Source organism: Coregonus clupeaformis, chromosome 22, assembly GCF_020615455.1.
Source record: "Coregonus clupeaformis isolate EN_2021a chromosome 22, ASM2061545v1, whole genome shotgun sequence".
NCBI lineage: Eukaryota > Metazoa > Chordata > Actinopteri > Salmoniformes > Salmonidae > Coregonus > Coregonus clupeaformis.
The window spans coordinates 529,194-542,912 of record NC_059213.1 but is presented as its reverse complement, the minus strand read 5'-3'; the positions used below and the strand labels follow the sequence as shown (position 1 = coordinate 542,912).

General features: G+C 47.0%; 1 pseudogene; it reads right to left on the bottom strand.

Moving 5' to 3' along the window:
- Positions 1-3,359: 3,359 nt before the first annotated feature.
- Positions 3,360-13,366, bottom strand: LOC121566639 (annotated as a pseudogene).
- Between the last annotated feature and the right edge of the window lie 353 nt (positions 13,367-13,719).

Below are 13,719 nucleotides of genomic sequence, written 5' to 3'. Positions count from 1 at the left end.
AAGGATCCCAGATAGCACGGACCAACCGGGCAGAGATGGAGCGCGCATAGCCAATGGCGTGAAGGATTGGCGTTTCTATTGACAGCTCGACAGAAGGCGTCTTCGAATTGACCAATCAGATTTAGAGGCACGTCCAAAACTAATTTGGGTGGACATATCAATGTTTAGCTACTGCGCTCCAAGATTTTTTTTTTTTTTCACCTTTATTTAACCAGGTAAGCCAGTTGAGAACAGGTTCTCATTTACAACTGCGACCTGGCCAAGATAAAGCAAAGTAGTGCAATAAAAACAACACAGAGTTACATATGGGGTAAAAAAAAACATAAAGTCAGAAATACAACAGAAAATATATATACAGTGTGTGCAAATGTAGCAAGTTATGGAGGTAAGGCAATAAATAGGCTATAGTGCAGAATAATTACAATAGTATTAACACTGGAATGCTAGATGTGCAAGAGATGATGTGCAAATAGAGATACTGGGGTGCAAAAAGAGCAAAATAAATAACAATATAGGGATGAGGTAGTTGGGTGGGCTAATTTCAGATGGGCTGTGTACAGGTGCAGTGATCGGTAAGGTGCTCTGACAACTGATGCTTAAAGTTATTGAGGGAGATAAGAGTCTCCAGCTTCAGAGATTTTTGCAATTCGTTCCAGTCATTGGCAGCAGAGAACTGGAAGGAATGAATTACTATTTAAGACTTCCGAAAAAGGTATTATTTATTTGCATTAAAATGTCATGATAAAAATTGAATACGAATTCAATTGAGAGATTATTAATCACACCCACTAAAGATTATAATTACACTAAATAAAGAGCTGTCATGAGATTACGCTGTCATAGTACTTGATCTGACCACTAGATGGTGCAGTAGTACTGCTGTACTGATCTTCCTCAAGTCAATAGCCTAATGTAACAGTGCACATTGGCTCCTGACAAACAAAATGATTGAACATATTACAGAAAGTGCAAACATGAATTAATAAATATTAGTGCAAAAATCCTACATTGAGTTAAACACAATATACTGTACATGCTCACATCTGTCCCCAAATGTTGATCTGGAACTGTATATAAAACATGCTTTGTACATTTTATTTTTATTTTTATTTCACCTTTATTTAACCAGGTAAGCCAGTTGAGAACAAGTTCTCATTTACAACTGCGACCTGGCCAAGATAAAGCAAAGCAGTGCGATAAAAACAACAACACAGAGTTACATATGGGGTAAAAAAAACATAAGGTCATAAAATACAACAGAAAATATATATACAGTGTGTGCAAATGTAGCAAGTTATGGAGGTAAGGCAATAAATAGGCTATAGTGCAAAATAATTACAATTAGTATTAACACTGGAATGCTAGATGTGCAAGAGATTATGTGCAAATAGAGATACTGGGGTGCAAAAGAGCAAAATAAATAACAATATAGGGATGAGGTAGTTGGGTAGGCTAATTTCAGATGGGCTGTGTACATGTGCAGTGATCGGTAAGGTGCTCTGACAACTGATGCTTAAAGTTAGTGAGGGAGATAAGAGTCTCCAGCTTCAGAGATTTTTGCAATTCGTTCCAGTCATTGGCAGCAGAGAACTGGAAGGAATGGCGGCCAAAGGAGGTGTTGGCTTTGGGAATGACCAGTGAGATATACCTGCTGGAGCGCAGACTACGGGTGGGTGCTGCTATGGTGACCAATGAGCTAAGATAAGGCGGGGATTTGCCTAGCAGTGATTTATAGATGGCCTGGGGCCAGTGGGTTTGACGACGAACATGTAGTGAGGACCAGCCAACAAGAGCGTACAGGTCACAGTGGTGGGTAGTGTATGGGGCTTTGGAGACAAAACGGATGGCACTGTGATAGACTACATCCAATTTGCTGAGTAGAGTGTTGGAGGCTATTTTGTAAATGACATCGCCGAAGTCAAGGATCGATAGGATAGTCAGTTTTACGAGGGCATGTTTGGCAGCATGAGTGAAGGAGGCTTTGTTGCGAAATAGGAAGCCGATTCTAGATTTAACTTTGGATTGGAGATTCTTAATGTGAGTCTGGAAGGAGAGTTTACAGTCTAACCAGACACCTAGGTATTTATAGTTGTCCACATACTCTAGGTCAGACCCGTCGAGAGTGGTGATTCTAGTCGGGTGGGCGGGTGCCAGCAGCGTTCGATTGAAGAGCATGCATTTAGTTTTACTAGTGTTTAAGAGCAGTTGGAGGCTACTGAAGGAGTGTTGTATGGCATTGAAGCTCGTTTGGAGGTTTGTTAACACAGTGTCCAATGAAGGGCCAGATGTATACAAAATGGTGTCGTCTGCGTAGAGGTGGATCTGAGAGTCACCAGCAGCAAGCGCGACATCATTGATATACATGGAGAAAAGAGTCGGCCCAAGAATTGAACCCTGTGGCACCCCCATAGAGACTGCCATAGGTCCAGACAACAGGCCCTCCGATTTGACACATTGAACTCTATCTGAGAAGTAGTTGGTGAACCAGGCGAGGCAGTCATTTGAGAAACCAAGGCTATTTAGTCTGCCAATAAGAATGTGGTGGTTGACAGAGTCGAAAGCCTTGGCCAGGTCGATGAAGACGGCTGCACAGTACTGTAGAATTGTAGAATATGCATCATTTGTGTAACATAATATCTAAAATGACAATTACATTGCACAAAAACACCCACACATGTTGCAATCAGGTTATCAATAGGCTCCTAGGCCCACCTGTGTGGTTGCATATGATACATGTAGCACTCACAGATTTGTTTTGGAGCTGCCATCAGAATGACTAATGTGTCTAGGTCACCTATACAGGCCTATAACTTCTGTTAGATACGCTAAGGTGAGAGTCTTTCGCTGCGCTCATATCTCCCCAACGTTGCACACTCAACCTCACCTGTGGTTCTGCTCTTCTAACTACAGAACCATCAAACTGCAACACCCCACTGTTCTACTAACTATAGAACCATCTAACTGCAACGCCCCACTGTTGTAATAACTACAGAACCATCTAACTGCAACGCCCCACTACTCTACTAACTACAGAACCATCTAACTGCAATGCCCCAGTGCTATACAATCCTTCTGTAAAGATGTAGGATCTTAATTTGAGCCAGTCTGCTACAGCAGGAAAATAATCCTGCAGCAACAGGAATTGTAAATTATTATGTGGATTATAATTAATGGAACATTTTTTAGGGGTTAATACAGTACATTTTTTGTAAGGGAAAATCAAGTCTGAAATTTCAAAGTGGAAATGACAAACTTCAGAAGTCTTTTTAAACCTCAAATTCACTACAAGCTTGCATTTCCTGCTGTGCAGGACAATTCCTGCAACAACAGGATGATCAAATTAAGATCCTACATCTGTATGCTTCTCTGAATCAATCATCCAGCCAGCCAGTCAGTCACTCAGTCGTCATCACTATCCCCATAGTCGTCCCTGGTGCTGGTCTGAGAGCAGACGCGTAGACAGACCCCACAGCAGAGCAGTAGAACCAGCACGGTGTGGCTGAGCGCCAACACAAACACAGCAAACAGGTACAGAGACTTCCTGCAGTAGTCCTGTGGCTGGTGGAAGGTGTGATGAAGTTGGGCTGGAACACAGAGAACACCCAGTAGTTCCCAGGAGGAACCAGACGAACAGGAACAGGCTGAGGGCGATGTGCACGTAGTACTTGTTTGCGTTCTGTCGCCACGGATACTGTCGGCATCGTAAATGCCGCCGATGACGACCGACTTGGAGATGAGCGACCTCATGCGGGTGGTGTCATACACGAGCAGCGTGACCTGGAAGGTTCAGGGTCAGAGGTCACGGGTCAGATTGGGGTGAACACTAGAGTGACATTGCCTGGCTTCCTTACATATTGTTGTGCACTTTCAACCATTTTTACAGCCTGGAAGTGTTTGGAACCTGTTCAACTACCCTGCTGACACATTACAACCTATGATCTGGAATGCAGACATTACCTTTACGCTGCCAACAACCCCACCCACCAGCAGGTAGAGAGGAATCGTTGGCTGAACAGGGCAGTCGTCTATAGACTTCACACCTGCAGGGGAAAACATCATCAATAGTCTATTAGTTTGCCAACATAACTAGATAGAACCAATACTGTACCAAAACCAATACCTGCATCTCCCCAAACCCCACCTGTCTCAGTCTCCTTTAAAACATTGATACACATTGGATCCCTTACGGAAGTAATTAATAACTTGTGTTAGAAATTGCGTAATTCAAATCTGGTATTGGAATAAGAATCAAGAGATCTTCAATCCAAGCTTAATTTATTATATGCAAAACGTATGTATGATAGGTAATAATAATAATTAGTCATTTAGCAGACGCTCTTATCCAGAGCGACTTACAGGAGCAATTAGGGTTAAGTGCCTTGCTCAAGGGCACCGACAGATTTTTCATCTAATCGGCTCGGGGATTAGAACCAGCGACCTTTCGGTTACTGGCACAACGCTCTTACCCACTAAGCTACCTGCCGCCCAAGTATGAAGGTTCGTATATACGGGTCCGCTGAGATACCACGCAGGGCACACAGAGAACTAAACTATTGTTTACAGGTACTTTCTCAAATACTCTGACAGAGAGTTCCCGCTCCCTGCTGGCCAATCAGAGTAAAGGACTGAGTGTGGTTTAGACTTTACTCAGCCAATCCGTTGGTGCACGGGTTAGTCCCACCCCTTGGCGCTTCACCCCTTGGCGCTCCACCGTTCCCAGGCATAAGTTGCTATCATAATAACCTGTGGAGTCAGCACCCAAAAGACACCCCTCCAATCTGTACTCCATGTACCCACGTTCAAGGACGGTTTCACAGACAACAAAGAGAGAGTGTTCGTATCTGTAAGAAATACAGTCTTATCTGTCCTACCCCTAACGTTCCTTACATGAATCACAGCCTGTTATGTGAAACAATTTATATCAGTATAGTACAAACCTATGCTCCTCATTAATGCATTCCTTCTAAGTTATTCATCACATACAGATCCAATTATGAGAAAAATAGAACCCAACACTTGATTCAATGCAATTCCTTCCTCCTGCAAATCAAAAATGTTTTTATCTGTTCAGCTTTTTGGTCTCTGGATATACCGATATTCTTCAACCGTTAGGCGCAAGAGTAGAGTTGGCAAAGGGATACGTTAGGTCCCTCACATACCGGGTTATGTAAGTGTCCTTTGGGCTGCAAAGTCTTCTAAAGAAAAATTAGCGCTTCTAACTAACTTTAACTACTTTTTTTTCTGTCATAAAGCATCTGATCTGTAGAATGACTAGGCCTATTAATCATAATGCTCATTGACTGGACATTCCAAATTACCATGGCAATTATGCATCACAATAGTCATATTAATTTTGCAACATGCCTGTCAGTGTTGCTGTAGGTGGGTGTGGTGTTGGAATCAGGCGCAGGACGCAGTAAGTAAGTCCAAAATACTTTAATGAAGGCACAAACAAAATGCACGAGCCAAAAGCCCTGAGGCGAGTAACTCCGCACGCAGGCGTAAACAAAAGGCGCACTAAACATGTGCGAATAAACACTCTCCTAAACAGAGGAGGAAAGCTACAACGAGCAAACGGTATACTGAAGCACAAACACGACAGCGAAACAATCACACACAACACCTGACAAACACAACGAGAACTTATAGGACACTAATGACGCTAAATGACAACAGGTGTACATAATCCAGACAAGACCAAACGAACATAGAAACATACAACGGTGGCAGCTAGTATTCCGGAGACGACGAACGCCGAAGCCTGCCCGAGCAAGGAAGAGAGGCAGCCTCGGCCGAAACCATGACAGTACCCCCCTTGACGCGCGGCTCCAGACGTGCGCCCGACTCCGGCCTCGGGGACGACCAGGAGGACGCGGAGCAGGGCGCGTCGGGTGACTACGATGGAATTCCGTCAGGAGAGACGGGTCCAAAATTTCTCTCCTCGGCACCCAGCACCGTTCCTCCGGGCGCGCACTCTCCCCACTCCACCAGATATTGGAGACCCCCCATCCGACGTCTCGAATCCAAGATGGACCGCACGGAGTACGCCGGTGCCCCCTCGATGTCCAATGGGGGCGGAGGAGTCTCCATGATCTCATTTTCCTGGAGTGGGCCAGCTACCACCGGCCTGAGAAGAGACACATGGAACGAGGGGTTAATACTTTTATACTCAACAGGTAGTTGTAATCTGTAACACACCTCGTTCAATCTTCTCAGGACTTTAAACGGCCCCACAAACCGCCGACCCAGTTTCCGACAGGGCAGGCGGAGGGGCAGGTTTCTGGTAGAGAGCCAGACTCGATCACCAGGTGCGTACACCGGTCCCTCACTGCGGTGGAGATCGGCGCTCGCCTTTTGACGACGGAGGGCCCGCTGCAGGTGGACATGTGCAGCGTTCCATGTCTCCTACGTCATAATTTCGCTCCGCCGGACTGAGCTTTTTGGAATAAAAAGCACAGGGGCGGAGTTTAGGTGGCGTGCCGGACCGTTGCGAAAGCACGGCTCCTATACCGGCCTCTGACGCGTCCACCTCTACCTGAAATGGTAAAGAGGGATCCGGATGCGCCAGCACCGGAGCCGAGGTAAACAGGTCCTTCAGCCTCCCAAACGCCCTGTCCGCCTCGGCTGACCACTGCAAGCGCACCAGACCCCCCTTCAAAAGAGACGTTATGGGAGCTGCCACCTGTCCAAAACCCCGGATAAACCTCCGGTAGTAATTCGCAAACCCCAAAAACTGCTGCACCTCCTTCACAGTGGTTGGCGTTTGCCAATTACGCACGGCTGACACCCGGTCTACCTCCATCTTCACCCCTGACGCAGACAACTGATAACCCAAAAAGGAGACCGACTCCTGGAAAAACAGACACTTCTCTGCCTTGACATACAGGTCGTGCTCCAACAGCCTCCGCAGCACTCGGCGCACCAGAGCCACATGCTCGACTCGGGTAGACGAGTACACGAGAATGTCATCTATGTACACGACCACCCCCTGCATGTCCCTGAAAATCTCATCCACGAATGATTGGAAAACTGAAGGAGCGTTCATCTACCCGTATGGCATGACAAGATACTCGTAATGGCCCGAGGTGGTACTAAAGGCTGTCTTCCATTCATCGCCCTCCCTAATGCGCACCAAGTTGTACGCGCTCCTGAGATCTAATTTAGTGAAGAAACGCGCCCCGTGCAATGACTCCGTCATGGTCGCAATCAGCGGAAGTGGATAACTGTACTTCACCGTGATCTGATTGAGACTGCGGTAATCACGCACGGGCGTAATCCTCCATCCTTTTTCTTCACAAAAAGAAAACTCGAGGACGCAGGGGAAGTGGAAGGCCGTATGTATCCTTGTCTCAGAGATTCGTCTATGTAAGTCTCCATAGCTCTCTTCTCCTCCTGAGACAGAGGATACACATGGCTCCGTGGGAGCGCAGCTCCCTGCCTGGAGGTCTATCGCACAATCTCCCTGCCTATGGGGGAGGCAACTGCGCTGCGCCTCGACTTACTGGAAAACAATAGCCAAATCCCCATACTCAGGGGGAACGTGCAATGCGGGCACCTGGTTTGGACTCTCCACCGAGGTAGCCCCTACGGAAACGCCTAAACATCGACCCACACACTGGGCAGACCACTCCATCAGAGCCCTCTCCTGCCACGAAATAGACGGGTTATGGGTACTCAACCAGGGCATGCCCAGCACCACCGGATACGCAGGCGAGTCGATCAGAAATAGCTGGATCATCTCCTGATGACCCCCCTGCGCACACATCCTCAGTGGCGCCGTGACCTCCCTGATCAAGGTTTTACTGTTAACCTATAAAGCGTTACATGGGCTTGCTCCTACCTATCTTTCCGAGTTGGTCCTGCCGTACATACCAATACGTACGCTACGGTCACAAGACGCAGGCCTCCTAATTGTCCCTAGAATTTCTAAGCAAACAGCGGGAGGCAGGGCTTTCTCCTATAGATCTCCATTTTTATGGAACAGTCTGCCTACCCATGTGAGAGACGCAGACTCGGTCTCAACCTTTAAGTCTTTACTGAAGACTTATCTCTTCAGTAGGTCATATGATTGAGTGTAGTCTGGCCCAGGAGTGTGAAGGTGAACGGAAAGGCTGGAGCAACGAACAGCCCTTGCTGTCTCTGCCGGGCCGGTTCCCCTCTCCACTGGGGTTCTCTGCCTCTAACCCTGTTGCAGGGGCTGAGTCACTGACTTGCTGGTGCTCTTTCATGCCGTCCCTGGGAGGGGTGCGTCACTTGAGTGGGTTGAGTTACTGACGTGATCTTCCTGTCTGGGTTGGCGCCCCCTTGGTTTGTGCTGTGGTGGAGACCTCTGTGGGCTATACTCGGCCTTGTCTCAGGATTGTAAGTTGGTGGTTGGGGATATCCCTCTAGTGGTGCGGGGGCTGTGCTTTGGCGGAGTGGGTGGGGTTATATCCTTCCTGTTTGGCCCTGTCCGGGGTTTCTTCGGATGGGGCCACAGTGTCTCCGGACCGCTCCTGTCTCAGCCTCCAGTATTTATGCTGCAGTAGTTTATGTGTCGGGGGCTGGGGGTTAGTTGGTTATACCTGGAGTACTTCTCCTGTCTTATCCAGTGTCCTGTGTGAATTTAAGTATGCTCTCTCTAATTCTCTCGTTCTCTCTTTCTCTCTGAGAACCTGAGCCCTAGGACCATACGTCAGGACTACCGGGCATGATGACACCTTGCTGTCCCCAGTCCGCCTGGCCTTGCTGCTATTCCAGTTTCAACTGTTCTGCCTGCGGCTACGAAACCCCTACCTGTCCCAGACCTGCTGTTTTCAACTCTTTAATGATCGGCTATGAAAAGCCAACTGAGAGACCTGAGCCCTAGGACCATACGTCGGGACTACCGGCCGTGGTGACTCCTTGCTGTCCCCAGTCCGCCTGGCCTTGCTGCTATTCCAGTTTCAACTGTTCTGCCTGCGGTTATGGAACCCCTACCTGTCCCAGACCTGCTGTTTTCAACTCTTAATGATCGGCTATGAAAAGCCAACTGAGATTTATTCCTGATTATTATTTGACCATGCTTGTCACTTATGAACATTTTTGAACATCTTGGCATGGTTCTGTTATAATCTCCACCCGGCACAGCCAGAAGAGGACTGGCCACCCCTCATAGCCTGGTTCCTCTCTAGGTTTCTTCCTAGGCTTTCGCCTTTCTAGGGAGTTTTTCCTAGCCACCGTGCTTCTACACCTGCATTACTAGCTGTTTGGGGTTTTAGGCTGGGTTTCTGTACAGCACTTCGAGATATTAGCTGATGTAAGAAGGGCTATATAAAATAAAATTGATTGATTGATTGATCAAGCCCGATCCCAATGGACGGCTATCTAGGGCATACCGGAAGAAGGGGAATCCCTAACTCTAAACAAAATTTCCTATCAACAAAATTCCCAGCCGCGCCTGAATCTACCAGCGCCTTATACTGGGAATGAGGTGCTACCTGTGGAAAACGCACAGGTATACAGAAGTGCGCAACAGAGAGCTCTGGGTGAGTGGGGCGCCTACTCACCTGGAAGGACTCCCCAGTGCGGGGCCTGTCGTCTTCTCCCCTAGGAGGCCATCCCCAGCACCTAGCCGCGGTGTGTCCTCCCGACCACAGTTGGTGCAGGAGATGGACCCCTCGTACTCCGACCCCCTCCTCTCTCTAGCGCCAGCGCCCCCAAGCTCCATGGGGCTCGGCTCGGAGGCGCTGGAGGGTGAAATGGACGGACCTCCCTCGGGACGTCCGCGGGTAGCCAGCAGGGTGTCCAGCCTGATGGACATGTCGACTAACTGGTCGAAAGACAGGCTGGTGTCCCGACAGGCCAGCTCCCGACGGACGTCCTCACGTAGACTACAGCGGTAGTGATCGATGAGGGCCCGCTCATTCCACCCTGCATCCGCCGCTAGAGTACGGAATTCCAACGCGAACTCCTGGGCACTCCTCTTCCCCTGCCGGAGGCAGAACAGACGCTCCCCCGCCGCTTTCCCCTCCGGTGGATGGTCAAACACCGCCCTGAAGCGGCGGGAGAACTCAGCGTATGTGATGGTCGTAGCGTCTATCCTCCTCCACTCTGCGTTGGCCCATTCTAACGCCTTGCCAGAAAGGCAGGAGATCAGGGCGGACACGCTCTCGTGTCCCGAGGGCGCCGGGTGCACGGTGGCCAGGTAAAGCTCCACCTGGAGAAGGAAGCCCTGACACCCGGCAGCGGTCCCATCGTAGGCCCTCGGGAGCGAGAGTCGAATTCCTCTGGGTTCCGGAGCGGGAATGGGCTGACTTGCTGATGGGGATGGCAGGGAAGGTGGCGTTGGGGGTGTCCCTCGGGTCTCCCAGCGTTGGAGAGTGTTGATCACATCCTGCAGGGCGGTCCCGATCCGCAGGATCTGGTCATTCTGCTCCCGGACCCGATCCTCCAACGTCTCCTGTGCTGCTGCGGCTCCTGCTGATTCCATTCGGCAGGTGTGTGATTCTGTCAGCGTTGCTGTAGGTGGGTGTGGTGTTGGAATCAGGCGCAGGACGCAGTAAGTAAGTCCAAAAGACTTTAGTGAAGGCACAAACAAAATACACGAGCCAAAAGCCCTGAGGCGAGTAACTCCGCACGCAGGCGTAAACAAAAGGCGCACTAAACATGTGCGAATAAACACTCTCCTAAACAGAGGAGGAAAGCTACAACGAGCAAACGGTATACTGAAGCACAAACACGACAGCGAAACAATCACACACAACACCTGACAAACACAACGAGAACTTATAGGACACTAATGACGCTAAATGACAACAGGTGTACATAATCCAGACAAGACCAAACGAACATAGAAACATACAACGGTGGCAGCTAGTATTCCGGAGACGACGAACGCCGAAGCCTGCCCGAGCAAGGAAGAGAGGCAGCCTCGGCCGAAACCGTGACAATGCCGCAATCCACATAGGTCTACAGCAGGGTTCTTCAATTCCGGTCCTGGAGGGCCGAAACACCTCTGTTTTTCATCCTCTCCTTCTAATCAGGGGCTAATTCAGACCTGGGACACCAGGTGAGTACAATTAACTACCAGGTAGAAATAAAAAACAGAAGTGTTTCGGCCCTCCAGGACCGGAATTGAAGAACCCTGGTCTACAGTATTAACTGCGCTGCTGCGCTTATAGTCTAGGGCGGTAACATGCGTAAAATATTCAACATATCTTATGACCCGCTGCCCTGTTTTACCCAACTCTTTTAACCCTCAACTCCTTTCAAATAATGTTGTCAAACAAAGCAAGGTATATATAATGCGTCATATAGCCTAAGCACTAGGCCTAAAACATAGGAAACAAACGTGAGCTGGTAGATAAAGTGGAGAGGTGGAAATTGGGCCTACTTCCACGCTTGGATGTGCTCGCATCCGTGCGAGCTACAAATTTTGGCTGGTCACTTCACTCAACACTTTCTATTTTGGGGTCAGCTAAAACCATAATTTGGTCGAACAGTTAGTTCCTGATTCCTGGATGAAAGTGTTTGCCCTGCATGCCCCTGTTTCTCCCTGCGCGCTCGGAGTAGCCTAGCTGGAGAGAAGCGAAGAAAGAGAAAGATTCAGTAATTAGCTAGCCTACGCAACATTTCAAAATATAATCCTGCGAAAAAAAACAGTAGGCAAATTTACTGTTGTGGTTTTGGTTTCCCTTTCCTCTGTGATTAGCCCCAAGTGAATAAGCCTATGTGATAGCCTATTTGAACACAAAAAGATGTACACCTACGCAAATTAATCTTCATGGAACAAAATACATCTGCAATTCTGGAGCCCTATTTTGACAGTAGAATTATAGCAACATTAGCCTAATTGTCAACCCAAAGTTCATGCCAATCCCTGGTTTAGGTAGGCCTACTGCAAATCAAAATATATGTATCATGCATTCCTGCTTGTACATGTTAGATTAAACAATTAATTTATTGAATACATTTAAGTACTGAGCCCTCCTATACCGTTTTAAAAATATATACACTACCAGTCAAAGGTTTGGACACAGCTACTCATTCAATGGAATGTTGGCATATTGGCAGTTAATCTGAAAAATTAATGGAATCATTCCTCTAAAATTGTCTGGCTAGCTAGCTAACAAACATACAGTGTAGATAAATGCTTCAATTTCTTTACACATTATCTTATCACCATGGTTGAACAACTCCCTGACCAAAATGGCTGACCTTTATCCCATCATAAGAAGGTTCATGCCCGTTCTAGTATTCTAATTTTGTGGTCTTACCTACAAACGCCATGGTGAGAGGAACGGCAAGAAATAACAGAAGTCCCACCACAAAGTAGGCTAGAAAAAAAGAAATTGTTATAAATCTGTCCAGAAAAATACATGCAAAGCATTAACCAGCTCCACTCAAACAAGTACTTGTTAGTAAATTTTGTGTAAATATCCATAGCTTTTTTTTTCTGTTGTTGTTGTGTTTTTCAATTTTAATATGTGATCTCCTTTGTATGCACTTTGACTGCTGCAAAATGAATTGCCTCTTGAGGACATTAAAGTTTTCTGAATCTGAATCGAACCTCTTATTAAACTACCATTACCACTATCCGGTGTTGTACTCGAGATGAGTCCGGTCTCGAGACCACATATTGAGTGTCTCGGACAACGACGACTCTTACATTTCTTCCTGAGACCAGCTTAAACCAGTGGTGTAAAAAACTCAGAATGATTATCCCCCCTTCAGTCAACGCATAAAACCACTTCGCTGGGCCAGATATCCACACTCCTTTCATGACACATTTATATTTTATACCCTATTAAAACCTGGGTTTCCTACTTTACCCTTAACATTAGCCTACTGTACTTTACTTTTGTTGAAACACATCCTCAAACCTGGTCATGCACCTTGGAATTTCCTTGCACAGCTAGTAGGGGAGACTGGGGGAAATTGATGGAGTGTCATGTACTGACTTAGGGGAGACTGGGGGAAATTGGTTGAGTGTCATGTACTGACTTAGGGGAGACTGGGGGAAATTGGTTGAGTGTCATGTACTGACTTAGGGGAGACTGGGGTAAATTGGTTGAGTGTCATGTACTGACTTAGGGGAGACTGGGGGAAATTGTAACATATTTTGTATTTGTATCTATTGCCCACATCAGAAGTGCTAATAAAGTGATCAACAACACTATTTTAATATATAATAATAATATATGCCATTTAGCAGACGCTTTTATTGAAAGTGCAGCTACAGAGGACCAAACATTTCATCCATGATATCCCACAGTGCAATTCAGTTTCTTCATGTTACTGAATACATTGTGTGTGTGTGTGTGTGTGTGTGTGCGTGTGTGTCTCACTCACCATTACTGGCCATTTTAGACAGACAGTTATGACATGCCTTCGCCACACCAGTCATGATGAATTCTGCACAGGTCACCTAGAACCTAATAACCACCAGAACATTATGTTGCATCCACACTGACCAAACAACAGAGGGAGACCGTACTGGAAGACGGTGTTAGTCATGCACATCCAATTGAAATAACTGAATAGGCTATATCGAATGACTTGGGTGGTCAATTATGTCAAACAACCCAGAGACTTAAAGGCATAGCTTACTGTTTAGATATAATTAAAAATGCTCTCCGCAAATACTTGTTAATAACCTAAAAACTCCACCAATTTACAATCACTTACCTTCTAGCCTTCCTGAAATAGTCTGCGACAATGTGTGTAAATGTTGTTCTGTTTTTGAATCAGTGCACAACA